The 14535-nt window shown below is 40.6% G+C and overlaps 1 protein-coding gene across 1 annotated transcript in view; it reads left to right on the forward strand.

Moving 5' to 3' along the window:
- The window catches only part of MYO3A (myosin IIIA), a 167248-nt gene that overhangs the window by 22001 nt on the left and 130712 nt on the right, over positions 1-14535 (forward strand). The window lies entirely within an intron of this gene.

Raw genomic sequence — 14535 nt, forward strand, 5'->3', positions numbered from 1 at the left:
GGAATGCAATAAGATGGCTGAGATTAATAATAAAAAAATAAGAATGTATAGCAAGACCCAGTTTATCTCCCCAGTTTATCTCTGTTTAAATTGCTTTATCTTCTCTTTAAAATATGGAGAGGGCAATTCCAGGAATCCATCATAGGGTTTCCCTTAAGAGCAAACAGAAAGAAGATGAAAACTCTTTCTGGTTCTCAGGTAATTGTGAAAAGGTGAAACAGAGAAGAAGGTGGGACAGCAAAATGAGCTTTTGAAAAGTGAAGGTGACAAGAGGGCAGAAGGGAGCCCTTACCCTCACCCTTTCCACCGCCGTCACTCCACACCCCAGAGGAGGGCCCTGCAGAGTCCATGCCAGTCCAGACGGTAGTGACCACGTGGTCCTGACCTGGAGGTGGAGACTGATTAGGTAGAGAGCACTCATGCATGCCAAAGTTCTCCCTACCCTTATCCTCTGTTCCCATTAACCCAAAAATAACTCGAATCTGGCTGGGGAGTTTCTAGAGGGGGTTGCCCAGGATGGGGGGTGAAGCACAGAGCAGATCACCTAGGTCAGGTCTGAATAGGAATCACAGCCAGACCTTAGAACCTTGTCTGCCTCGGCTGAGTCTGCATGTGCCAGGAAGGTCTGCAGGAAGCCCTGCATGCAGCAGAACAGGCCACAGGCTCGCCAGATGCAGACCGTGGCATGAGAGGCCTGGGGGAAGACACAGGGCCCCAGAGACCGGAGACCCACCACACCCCAGGACCCTCCCTCTTCTCCTCTCCCTCCCTCTTCTCCTCTCCCCAAGGTCTTATAAGCCATCCCTCATCCTGTACAGACAGTAACATCTTCAGGAGGGAAGAAGGGGGTGTCATCTGAGAGATGGTGCGAAGGCAGAGATGGAGCGAAGGCTTTCATCCAAGAGAGAATGAATTCTTTCTCAAAGGACTTAGAATTTGGGTCTAAGCTTTACTTCTCCCAGCCAGTGGATAGGGACATGCTTGCTCAGTCACTCAGTCGTGTCTGATTCTTTGTGACTCCGTGGACTGTAGCCCACCCTGCTCCTCTCTTATGGGACTTTTCAGGCAAGAACACTGTAGTGGGTTGCCATTTCCCCCTCCAGGGGATCATCCAGACTTAGGGATTGAACCCGCGTCTTCCTGCATCTTCTGCATTGGCAGGTGGATTCTTTACCACTGAGCTACCTGGCAAACCCCTGAGTAAGGGCATAGGAGAGGCCATAATAGTGAGAGACCAAATGAAGAAATCACAATTACATTTTCACTATGTATCTACATATAATGTCACTGAATTTTGTGACCAGTTACAAACACGATGCTTTCCCTGCATAGAAGCCTCCCCTCGTCGCTGTACCCAGACAACTTCTGTCTGCCTGGCTGAGAACCTCCCCAGCACTCTATTCTTTTTTTTTTTTAATTTTTATTTTATATTGGAGTATAGTTGATTAACAACGTTGTGTTAGTTTCAGGTATACAGTTAAGTGATTCAGTTATATATATACGTCTATCTTTTTTCAAAGTATTTTCCCATTTAGGTTATTACAGAATATTGAGCAGAGTTCCCTGTGCTGTATGGTAGGTCCCTGTTGGTGATCTGTTTTAAATATAGCAGTGTGTATGTGTCAATTCCAAATTCCCAGTCTATCCCTCCCCGTCCCACCCTCCCCTCTGGTAACCATTAATTCGTTCGTGAAGTCTGTGAATGTGTTTCTGTTTTGTAAATAAGTTCAGTTGTATAATTTTTTTTAGATTCCGCCTATGAGGACTATCCTACGATATTTGTCATCACTTAGTATGATTATCCCCAGGCCCATCCATGTTGCTGCAAATGGCATTTCATTCTTTTTAATGACTGAGTAATATTCCATTGTATACGTGCATTGTATCCTTTCTTCAGCCAGCCAGCTGTCACACTCTGTTGTAATCATGTGTTTAATTTCACTACTCTCCCTGCTAATGTGTGAGGTTCAGGATGGCAGAATCTCTGTTTGGTCTATCACTCTGTCCCCAGAACCAGGTTTGGCACTGGTGTGTTAGAAGTGCTCAATAAATACTCTTGAATGAAGGAGTGAATGGGAAGCAGGACTTTCCATATAATTCTGTGACCCTGAGAAGGTCACTTAAAATCTCCAAGGACAACAATAAGAAAAACAGTGTCTATCTCATATGGTTGATCATTGTGGAAGGTAAATGGGATAATACAGGTGAACTGCTTAGTATAATTATTGACATTTTATAATTAAGAAAATCTGCACTATTACCATTATTGTAAGATAATCTACTACCTCACCCCTAGCTCAGTATTGTATAAATACAGTGGGTACTTGAAAAATAATAAGAAAATATGTAAATAGTTGCTAAATAGTGAAAATCTGAATTCCCAAAATTGGTGCCTCCTTTTTTTTTTTTTAAATAGCCCATTGCTAGAGTCAGTTGGGTATTAACTTTAAATATCAAGCTATTTAGTTACATTAATAGTAAGATTCAGTTTGCTAGTGCTGGTTATAAGTGCAGCCTTTAAGAAAACCTTTTGTTTTCTTCTTAAGTGGGCTAGACTTTCACCAGCCGCCTCAGAGAATAAAAAGACAAGTGAGCTTGCAGATGTTATTAATGAAATACATTAACAGTCACTGGTATATGATCAATCAATAAATAACATGACTTCCCAGGAGAGAAACCCCTTTAGGCAAGTCAACCAAGGTCTGGAAAAAGCAGGCCTCATTTGGAACAGAAAATGCAGGAGAGACTAAGGCAGTACTCAGTTCTCATTTCTACAGATTTCTCTCTGGGGACCTTCATTTCTAATGGAATTAGTTAACATTTCAATACAAAAGTACAGAGTGTACTTCTTGTGATTTATTTAGACTTCGTTCTTATGACAGACTATTTTATGGCTTTCAATCTCTTAGTACCCCCATGCCCAATTTTAGGCCAAATCCCGAATGAGTAATGTAGGTCAAAGAGAAGTTGTGACTTATTCATTAATAACCCATGCTAATAACTGTAGCATCATGTGATGCAGGTCCACCTGAACTTAAAAACTATGTTGCTCCCTCCTTTCCTCCTTTCTTCTGGAATCACTCAAAAGCTGTTCAGAGGGGCTGAGTAATCATGGGAGTCGGGGTGCAACTTAGCATGAGGGTTGGGCCTGAAAGGGGTGAGAAGGGTGCCCCTGGTGGGAGGTTGGGAGCAGTGGTGGCTTGGCTTGAGACGTTGATTCCCAGATGAGGGGACAAAGAGAGTGTTTGTCTAGGGGGATGGTGGTGACCCCAGTCAAGTTGTCAGATCCTGAACTGGGTAGGAAGGAGATCCGTGTGGCTGGGAGTCTACATGGAGACAAGGGACAGGTTACATAAAGGGGGCTTGATACTATGAGGAAATATATTAAGATCAGTAGGAGTCAGATTTCTTACTGTTAAAGATGAGAATTATAAATATGGAAAGAGAACTGAACCCCATGATTCTGGATTGCATTGGCAGTGTCACTGTGAACTCAGGGTTTTCGATATACAGAGAGGTATATAAAAATAAATGTGTGTGTGTGTGTGTGTACTGGTTATCTGGCTATGTCCACTAAAAGGACATGCATGCTTGATGCCCCAAGAGCAAGCACATCAAGTACCTAGCTCTTAGTTTTTAAACACAGTTCTCAGCTAATAGGAAGCAAGAATCTGTGGGAGAAGACTGATTTTTTTTTAAGGCTGTACAAGCTAAGTCTGGAACTTGATGTGCCAAGAAGTAAGGAAAAGCTCAAAGAATGATGGAGACAATGTCAGAAGGATGTGGAAGCCACATTGAAGTGATTCTCACTGATCAAATCTGGGACGATTTGAGCATCAAAGTAATGATAATAATGATGTTACAATGGTTATCTATTGAATAAAGTAGAAATCCATAAATTCATACTTGCATACTTACAGACATCAAGAAATGAATGGAAAAAATCAAGAGCATTTCTTTACAGAAGAATGCCAACTTAATGAATGTAGAAGGAATAGTGAAATTTTGGAAATTATCCTTTGGCACCCATCATAGTAATAATTGGAGACGGAAATGGCAACCCACTCCAGTATTCTTGCCTGGAAAATCCCAGGGACAGAGGAGCCTGGCAGGCTGCAATCCATGGAGTCACAAAGAGTTGGACATGACTGAAGCAACTTAGCACATAGTAATAATTAATTCATCCAAAAACTTCAGTGGATGCTAAACTAGTGAGTTAAGTTTTGATTAAAAATAGGATATTTTGTCTCTAAATACCTCTGCATAAAATACTTAGGTACAAAAGAAAAAGAGAAAACTTTACAAGCTAGAAGCCTGGCAGACACAGACTTAACCAAGTATACAAAGTGAATACAACTGTGTGACAAGTGGAAATCCCATACCACCTAATAGGAGACAGTGAGACTTCCCTTCCATGATAGTCCTGCCAAAAATATTAATCATGAGGGAATATCTGACAGGTCCAGGTTCAAGAACATTTTACAAAATAACTGGCCTGAAATCCTACAAAAGTATCAAGGTCGTGAAGTTCAAGGGAAGCCTAAGAAACTCCTTTAGTTTGAAGGAGACCAAAGAGATAGGACAGTTAAATGCAGCATGTGATCCTGGCTTAGATCTTTTCATTGGATGGACATATTTTGTTGTAAGGGTACTTGGGACAATTGATGAAATATGAATGGAGTCTGTAGGCTAGATGGTAGAAAGGGATCAGTATTAAATTTCCTGGTTTTATTAGTTGTATTGCCGGTTTGTAGGGGAACGTCCTTGTTTATAGCGATCATACATTAAAGTATTTGGAGGTGAAAAGGCATCAAGCAGCCCACTTACATTCAGTGGTTTACATACTTACATACTTATATGATTGAGGAAAGAATATTATTTGTACGTCTCTTGCCAGCTTTTCACTAAGGTCGAGATTATGTCAAAAAAATGTAAACTATGGAGAAAAGTTGGAGACAATACAGATGTCTAAAGATGTTTATGTACATGTTTAAAGATTATGTAATATGTACACATATATATCTACCAAATATGTGTATTTGGTAGTTGAATGTTATGCATCTTGAAAACTGGAGAACTAGTGTTTTATATAATGAAATGATATATTGAAAAAAAGAAACTAGAGGATAGAACCATTTTTAAAAGTTGGCAGAGCTTGAGAATTTTCATACCTATACAAAAAAATTAATATTTTCCTCAGCTTGAATTTATTTTTGTACTTCAGAGAGGTGACCTTTATTTTATTTGAAAGGAAAAGCATTTCTAAATTCTTTCATTTTGTAAAGCAAAACCATGGATAAATGGGCTCTTTATTTTAGACCTTGTGGTTCAAGCTGAAGCTGTGGTCTCCAGTGTTTCAGACTGAATATTTTCTCAAGTTGAACTAAGCATTTTAACATTACAGATAGAGTTATATCTCTTGGTCAAGGGTCTTTCAGTTGTAACGACAAGAACCATAAACTAGCTCCAGAAGTGAGTAAGATTCACAAGGCAGTCTCCTAGGTAAGAAGAACAGGACGAAAGGGACTAGAATGGATGGAAGAACAGAAGGCAAGAACCAGGACAGCTTGCTGCCTCTTACTCTCTCACTGGAGAAACCCAATCTCTCCTCTCTGCCTCTCTTTTTACATTTTTAAATTTATTTTTTCAATTTTGTCTGCTCTGTGTCTAAGTTTCAGTGCGTGGGCACTTCTCTAGTTGCAGCACACAGGTTTAGCTGTCCTGTGGCATGTGGGGTCTTAGTTCCCTGACCAGGGATCGAACCCGTGTCTCCTGCATTGGATTCTTAACCACTAGACCACCAGGGAAGTCCCTCTGCTTCTCTTTTGAGTCTGCAGAGCAGCCTCTGGAGTCTCCATGCTTCCCGACGAGGCTTCTCAAAAATAGGAGCCTCAGCCTTCACAGCCTTTATGACCTTCTGGGTCTAGTGCAGCAGCTAACTGGTCCAGACTTTTAGCACCTAAATCCAAAGGAATTTGGAGTGAGAGTTCAGTTGGACAAGCTGAGTCAGATATCCCCTCTGATCCAGTCAGCCATGACCCGGCATTGGGCTGGTACAGTCCTGGCAGATCTGCCAGGACCTTCCTCTTCTGCACGTAACTGTAAATAAAGAAAGTTTTTAAAGAGAGTTATGGAGAGGGTGAGACAAATTTCTAAATATCATAGAGAATATTTTTTTTTCTTATTAATGGGCACTGCCCTATTTCTGAGAGATGTTCAAAATTTTACTTTTTAATTGTTTCAATTAAGTTGCATGAAGTATACCAAAAAGTTCTGTTATGAAGTTAAGAATGGATTTCAGACATTTTGAAAGAGTTTTTTTATTTAGCAAGAGGCAAAGGAAAACTTTTTTTAAAGAGTTTTTTTTTTTTTTTTTTAATGTGGACCATTTTTAAAGTCTTTGTTGAATTTTTTACAGGATTGGTTCTATTCTGTGTTTTGGGTTTTTGGCCCCAAGGCTGTGGGATCTTAGCTGTCCAGCCAGGGATCGAACCTGCACCCCCTGCAAGAAGATGAAGTCTTAACCACTGGACCATCGTGGAGTTTGCAGGAAAACTTTATATCTAGGGATTTACCTAACACTGAAACAAACTACCTCAGGGCAGGTTAGAAATTTTGATACAAGTCACTGATTCTGCCTTTCCATGATGGGATCACTTTAGGAGAACCAGAGCTAACTTTGCTATTTTTTAAGAATCACCTCTTTGCCTTCTCAGTTTTTCTCACTGTAAAGTAAGCGTTTTGGACTAGCACTAAATGATCTTCGTCTGCTCTGAAATTTTAATTGCTGAAGGGCTATAAGCAAGTAGGAGATTTTTGTGGTGGCGTAGCAGACAGGACAATGAGGAATGGGGAATGATTTTAAAAAAAGGGTCAGTCATAACATGTACTATCAATGAGGAGTATCCTACATACCAAACTCTCTATAACTGAGGCCTGCTATATCCATAAATACACGCATACAAAGTCACCCAGAATCAAATGGCGCAGATGGGCAGCACACGTGCAGAGTTCATATGTTCGAAGCAGAGAGAGTGCCGCGAGCAGTGTGATCTTGACACCTTTAGAGAAAACACTCAGCATCTCCATTATAAGAAATGAGCTGAGTATTAAAGAGGAAGATCTCATGCCAGGTGGACTAGAGAGAGGACAGATTTTCAAGGGAAATCACATTTGTATTGACAGGAGTCAGCTCCATGTGTCATCCTTTAAAATTTTTTTGAAACATTTTAATTTATTTATTTGGCTGCACTGGGCCTTAGTTGCAGCATGTGGGATCTAGTTCCCTGACTGGGGATCGAACCTGGCGCCCTGCATTGGGAGCTCAGAGTCTTAGCCACTGGACTACAACGGAAGTCCCTCTCTGTGTCACCTTACAGATTCACTAACCTTAAACCTGAAGATAACCTTGAATATCATTTGGTATATTAAGTACAGAAATGTCAGAAGATTTTTGCTACCCCTTATATGCAAATTGTTGTGTGACTGAATTTCCTGATGAGAGAATATAAAACTTTCATGAAACTCACTAAGTAGTTGTGACCCAAAAGTAATAAAGAACCGTTGATTTATTCCAATTTCCTAAAGTAGCAATGAGAAAACAAAAGCCTGGTCTTACTCTGAGGTGAATCTGAACTAAGGCTGCCTTACTCACCTGAGCTCTAAGTCCCTGTTCTGACATGTGTCAATTTAGAGTTAGAGTCCAGTGACCCCCAGTGCACTCATTTTCTCCTGGTCAAGGCCATGGTCCCTTTGGAGAAGGCTGTGAGAAAGATCATTGGGTTTCCCAGATGGTACAGTAGTAAAGAATCTACCTGCCAGTTCAGGAGATGTGAGTTCAATCCCTGGGTTGGGAAGAACCCCTGGAGAAGGAAATGGCAACTCATTCCATTATTCTTGCCGAGAAAATTCCAAGGACAGAGGGGCCTGCTGGGCTACAGTCCATGCAGTTGCAAAATGTCGGACACAACTGAGCAACTGAACATGTACACGTGAGGGAGATTAACAGCATAATTTTTGAGCAGTGACCTGAAGTCCTTCCTTATGGGGCCAGCCTCTGTTTCAATGAGGGAGTTGATGTCTGTAAACCACTTCAAGTCTTGGGATTGATTGAGGGCCCATGACTGTTTTTATGCTTCAAGTTAGACTTTGGTCCACCTGACTTAGAACTCTTCTGCTTATACAGATTAAGAAACATGTAGTAGGCTTCCAATCTGCTTCCCTTGAAGAAACTGGAAGATCATCTTGGCCACACATAGGCCGCTGCAGCTCAGACTGTTCTGATCACTGCTCTGACTCTGTTGCCACTTCCTTCCACTCTGTGCTCCATCACTCCCATTGCATTTAGGTTTTCCAGTTCAGGGGCAGCAGGTCCCCTTGTAAGTTCTAGCCTGCAGAGGGGAGTGATAACAGAGCTCTTCAGAGATGCTGGGCTGCCCTCAAAAATGTATTTTTCATGGTTGTGTTGGAAGTTATGTCCCTTGGACCCTCCACGTTGAGTGAGCAGGTCTTAAATGATAGACCCCCCTCTTTACACTACAGTCATCCTAAGTCTTTACATCCCTTCCTCTAGGGTGAAGTAGTTCTGATCTTTCAAGTTCGTTTACTGGAGGCCACTTTTTGATCCATGTCTGAGCCAACCAGCCAATCTTGTTAGATGCAATGTTAGGGGTAAGATGCCTGCTTAGTGGGCTCATATCAGCAACTTTAGCCTGATTCAAGTTTATGTTTTTCCTTCCACCATATACCACATCCTTAATATCCACTCCCACACATATTCTCTGAATTTCTGTCTCCATAAAGTTTGAAAAATCAGGAAGGTCTTTGTACCACACCTGTAGGGTTCTTGTGGGACTACCACCTGATTATATGTTTAGGAGCAAAGAGAGGTGGTTGGAGTGGATGTTGAGAATTATTAGTGTCTCGTAAGGCAACTACATTAGAGGAGATCGTTAATGTAGTTTCCTTGGGCAAAGGCAAAGTTAATCTCCTCACATGGGTTGAGAGAGGCTAATGCTACTGGCAGAGAAGATTCATCAGAATTCAGGGGTTCAGAGCCCCCACCTTCAATAGGATCTTCTCAGACACCTGTATTCCAATTTTCAGGATCCCATTGCTTCCCAGTCAGTGCTTCTATTTTAATGGCAGACACCCTCTGAGGTTGCGGGAATTCAGTTAGGATCTTAATCCAGCCACTTGCAGGATGAGGTTCTGGGTTTGGTTTTCAGCAGTCTCAAATCTGGCTGCAGGAGAGTAGGGTCTCTTTTGGGGGCAGACGCGGAAGCTTTTGGGTCATTCATGCAGCACTTGAACTGGGAATTTGAATCCCTGAGCTCATCCTTTTCTTTCCTCATTTTGTCTGGTGAAATTAAAAACAACCAGCCAGTCTCAATATACTTGTTCATTTGACCAAAATGTTCAGAGATACCATATACATGGTCACGCTGAACTGTTCCTCTAGTGAGTGTTTAATTATACGTGTTCAATGATGGTATTTTGTGTATCTCTATTGCCATATCATGCCATGGATTGTTGGTGCTCTCTTGACTCCTGGAAATGGAGCCATTAATGTTTTTGAATCTAATCAGATTTAAGCATCATTTCCAGAAATCCCAGGACCAATTCAGAAAACTCATCTTTAAGATTCTGTGTCTCTGGCACCACTCTCAGCACTGATATCTGCATCTGTCAGAGTTCCCTAGAGACACAGCTCAGACAGGATGTGTACTGTGTGTAGAGAAACTTATTTTAAGAAAATGGCTCCTGTGACTGTGGAGGCCTGATGACATCAAAACCTGATGGGGGGTGCGTGGGCTGAAGACCCCAGGAAAAAATGCATGTTGAGTCCAAAGGCTGTCAGCTGGCAGAAGTCCTCATCTGGTGGAGATCACTATCACGGTCTCTCACTGGATGAGGCTCATCCACATTAAGGACAATAATCAGTCTTACCCAAAGTTCGCTGATTTAAATGCTAATTCTCATCTGAAAACTATCTTCCCAGAAGTATCCATAAGGACATTTGACTAAATATCTGGGCACCATGGACTGCCAAATTGATGCACAAAATTAATCATCACACCATCCTAACCTCACCAACAAAATGAGAGTATTAGGTGGTATAGTAAATTTTATGGCCCCAATTCTCATCCCTGCAGTGTTTTGCTTTTAACAACAAAACCCCAAGCTCTTCCCTTTGTTCCCTTGAGATGGCAAGGGTCTTGTCCTATGGTTATAGCAAATCAGGTTCCCTGAAGTCATCTGGTCTTTTTGAACCACCTTGGAAACCACATATCTGATGTTTCTTCTCATTCTCGCAGACCTGAGTCCTAACGACAAATGTAAATCCTGCACATTCCCCTCCCCACCCCTGGAAACAGGACATAAGCCATAGGGGACAGGGTGGCTGCCCAGCCATCAGACAGCTCAGGAAGCCTTATTAGAAGGACTTAATAATTCCCCAGCAATGTAATCAAAGCAAAATGCTGAAGAATCATTGACACAAACCTCCTTAATGTTCCTGCGGCTTTGACTTTTAATGGCTTATTGCCCTCTCTTCTAATCTGTTTTCCATTCAGCCTGATCTCTTGTTGGCTTCTGTTCCTTTTAATATCTTCTCTGTATCCCAACTTTCTGCCTGGAATTTTCCATCTTCAGCCTCTTCTCCTTTGACATGCTTATATAACTGTTTACTTTGGTGACTTATTCCCTTAGCTCCTCTCTGGACGAGATGATTTTCCTAAACTTCTTTACTTCCAGCAGCTCCCAAACTCATAATTTGGATTCGTGTTGCCTTTTAAAGTAATTATGTCAATCATTTTAAACTGAATTTTGCATTTCTCTACCTTACTAGCTAATTTTCTTGTGGGAATTTATGTTAGGTAAAAATGCTGTTTTCCTCAGGAAAGTCACTTTTCTGTCCAGCTGAAGTTTACTAACCTGAAAATGATCATGTTAGATGTCTTAACCATTAAGCTGCTTCTATTTCTGAAGTTGGTTCTGTTGGAAAGATGATCTTAGGGTTAACAGTTATTGCAAAAACACTCAACAAACACACTTCCTCTGTCACTCTTTCATAGGTGTGTGTGTTGTGTTTAGCCTGAGAATCATCTAATAATTTCAGACTCAGGGGTTTCTTATTCTACCTACTTGCATTTTCCTTTTTCACTTATTTTGAGACTTTTTTGTTTTTCCTGCTTCACATTCCAGGCTAAATTTTTTGTTTGTTTGTTTCCATACAGTTTACAGGGACAAGGTGTAAAACATCCTTTCTGCAGGATCCCAAAAGACTCTTAATATGAGACTCCACTAGCATTGTGGGCTTCCCTCATAGCTCAGTTGGTAAAGAATCTGCCTGCAATGCAGGAAACCCCGGTTTGATTCCTGAGTTGGGAAGATCTGTTAGAGAAGGCTACCCACACCAGTATTCTTGGGCTTCCCTTATAGCCCAGCTGGTAAAGAATCTGCCTGCAATGTGGGGGACTTGGGTTTGATCCCTGGGTTGGGAAGATCCCCTGGAGAAGCAAAGGCTGCCCACTACAGTATTCTGGCCTGAAGACAGTCCATGGGGTCACAAAGAGTCAGACACTACTGAATAATTTTCACTTCCACTTGCATCGCTAACATCGTAACTCATTATCCCAGATATACCATTGGAGTGAAGAAATAGCCAACTTAATTATGAAATATTCATAATAATTAATATTTTAATACCATCCTTTAAAATTATCTTTGTATGTTTCATAATGTATACATTAATATATCTGGAAACATATGGGAAGTAGTCTATGTCTGTATTAGGTATGCTTGCTCAGAAGTTCCTTGTTGTTTGGAATAGTGTGATCAAGAAAGGAGTTTGAAGGCCAGATGTTTGCTTTAAAAAATTCTAAATTTATGTTAATATAGATAAAAGTAATATATTCTCATATTAATATAAAACCTAATGGTCTTAAGCTTTGTAAACTCATTATTATTGACCATTACCCTTGTTAATCTGCTCCTTTATGTGTAAAATCATTCTTGTTCTTGTACTAGAGTTCTGTGATTGTAGGCAGCAGAAGCTTAACTCTGACCCACTTAGGCAATGATACTGGAAATAGTACTGAGTGACATGCAAAGTCAAGGGAGAGACTGGGCGATCTGGCCTCCTAGGAAAGGGCTGTGGCATCCCTGGACCTCCAGAGCAGCATCACCTGGAGCAGCATCACTTGGGCTGATCCTTAGAGCCCCGACTTTGGGTGACTTGCTCTAGTCACCCCCCTGCCTGACTGTCTCCACTCAAGATTCACGTTTCCAAGAGAAAATCTGAATGGTCTGTCTTAGGTCCCATAATACATCCTAATGAACTTCTCAGCATCCTTCTCCATATATTTCCTGTGGAATGTGGAGGGACAGCCCTTTCCTGTCATCCATGTCTATAAATTCAAACACCAGGGCATGACTGCTTGCTGAAAAATGCCAATTCTAGCGACATCATCTTTTCTTTATCTCCAGAAAGAAGAAATAACTATGAAATGATTAGTCTGTCACTTTCTTGACAGAAGCAGAACTTTAGATATTTTACTGAATCATGTTTATTTTCTACCCCTTTTACATTTTGCTTAAATGACATTTGAATTCTTACAGAATCTTTATAAAGTTGAAACAGAAATGTTTACTAGGGAAAAATAGAATTTTTAATTTTTCATAAATCAATAGAAACTGTTATAATAAATTTTAATAGATTTATAATCAATCTTAAATTTCTTTAAAATCCATTTACTCTTCCTACTTATAGAAGTAAATTACTGTGCTTGGATACTGTCATAAAAGTCAAGCTTAGTTATTTCTGCATTTAATTCATAGGAAAAGACAAGATGAAATGTTTAGATTAATGTTTAATTTTTCTGGAAGCTAAAATACTTGGGGAGAGATGTGCATTTTGGAGAAACGTGGGTTAAGTGCTTATTTCCTTTCTTCAGATCCTGTTAGAAATATTCAAGAGGACCTTCAATCTCAGATTACTTCATCTTCTCTGAATTTCAAAAACAATTTCATGAGGATATTTTTTCTGTCAAATAATAAAAATTTTTAAAGGCAAAATTTGAAGGCTTAGATACATATCCCATTTAGGACAAGATCCCACTTACTACATCCGTGGAGGAAGTCCTTGAGAGACAGAATAATGTAGAACCAAAACATACTGCTTAGCCCTCAGCTCAAGTATATTTCCACCAGTGAAATGCTTTTTTTGACTGACTATGACCTTTGAGTTTTCATGACCTTTAAATTTGATACCTCATCTTGGAGATATCAGATATATCCAGTTTTAAACCTCAATTAGTGTCTTTGTTCTACTTGACTTATAATGTAAACAGCCAGAGCCTAAAACAAATGTGACACCCAGGAGGTACTTTTCAAAGCAAGTATGTCAGGGAGTTAAAGTTCACAATTTGGGACTTAGAGAAGGAGAAAAGAGCGACAGAATGAGGTGGTTGGATGGCATCACAGACTCAGTGGACATGAGTTTCAGCAAACTCCAGGAAATAGTGAAGGACAGGGAAGCCTGGCCTGCTGCAGCCCATGGGGTCGCAAAGCGTCGGACATGACTGAGTGACTGAACAATATCAAGTTCAGAGTAAGGTCAAGGGAAGAAGCATCGTGCAGCCAGAGGAGCAGAAGTATGAGCCGTGAGGAGGGAGACTATACTCTGGATTTTCTTAAGAGCCAGTTGTGATTGTATCTAACCAGGTAGAATTAATGGGATGACAAGATTGAAATATTTCTTTAAACCTCCTCATTATAATCTTTCTGTGTATAGTCTCTCTAAAGGAAAATAACTGATCCTATTGATGCTGTTGGTTTAAATATTAATAGATGTGATGGACTGGCCAAAAGTTCATTCAGGTTTTCTTATAACATCTTACAGAAAAACCTGAGTGAACTTTTGGGCCAACCCCAATAATTTATTTGAAACTTCCAGTCAGGTGTGATTTGTCCCAAGATGACAGATGGAAAATAATTTTGTTTGCATTCACAAGTCACCTGCTATGTGTATGACACCATATGAAACAATCCAGTTCACTAGAATTTAGTAGTGGGCTGCTGCTGCTGCTAAGGCGCTTCAGTCGTGTCCGACTCTGTGCGACCCTATAGATGGCAGCCCACCAGGCTCCTCTGTCTCTGGGATTCTCCAGGCAAGAATACTGGAGTGGGTTTTCATTTCCTTCTCCATTAATAGTGAGAGGAAGGAGCAAAGGGAGCCTACCATTCAAATTACAACCATGTGCAAAAATATGCAATACAGACAAATAGTTTAAAATCTAGAAAGTCAAGGCTACAGAGATTAGTATAACCTGGAGCAGATGAAGTCAGCATGGGAGAATTTAAGCTTGACATGGGGCTTTAAGCTTGAATAGGTTTGGATACAAGAAATAGAAAATAGGAGGACCATTGTATGTCTTGGCTATGCAGACATCCTGAGTTTGGATGCATTAAGGTGAAGTTCAAGTCCAGTGGCAGCTATAAGAGAATCAAATTTGTTTGTAAGCAGATTTATTG

This window comes from Muntiacus reevesi, chromosome 2 (genome assembly GCF_963930625.1).
Source record: "Muntiacus reevesi chromosome 2, mMunRee1.1, whole genome shotgun sequence".
NCBI classification, from domain to species: Eukaryota; Metazoa; Chordata; class Mammalia; order Artiodactyla; family Cervidae; genus Muntiacus; species Muntiacus reevesi.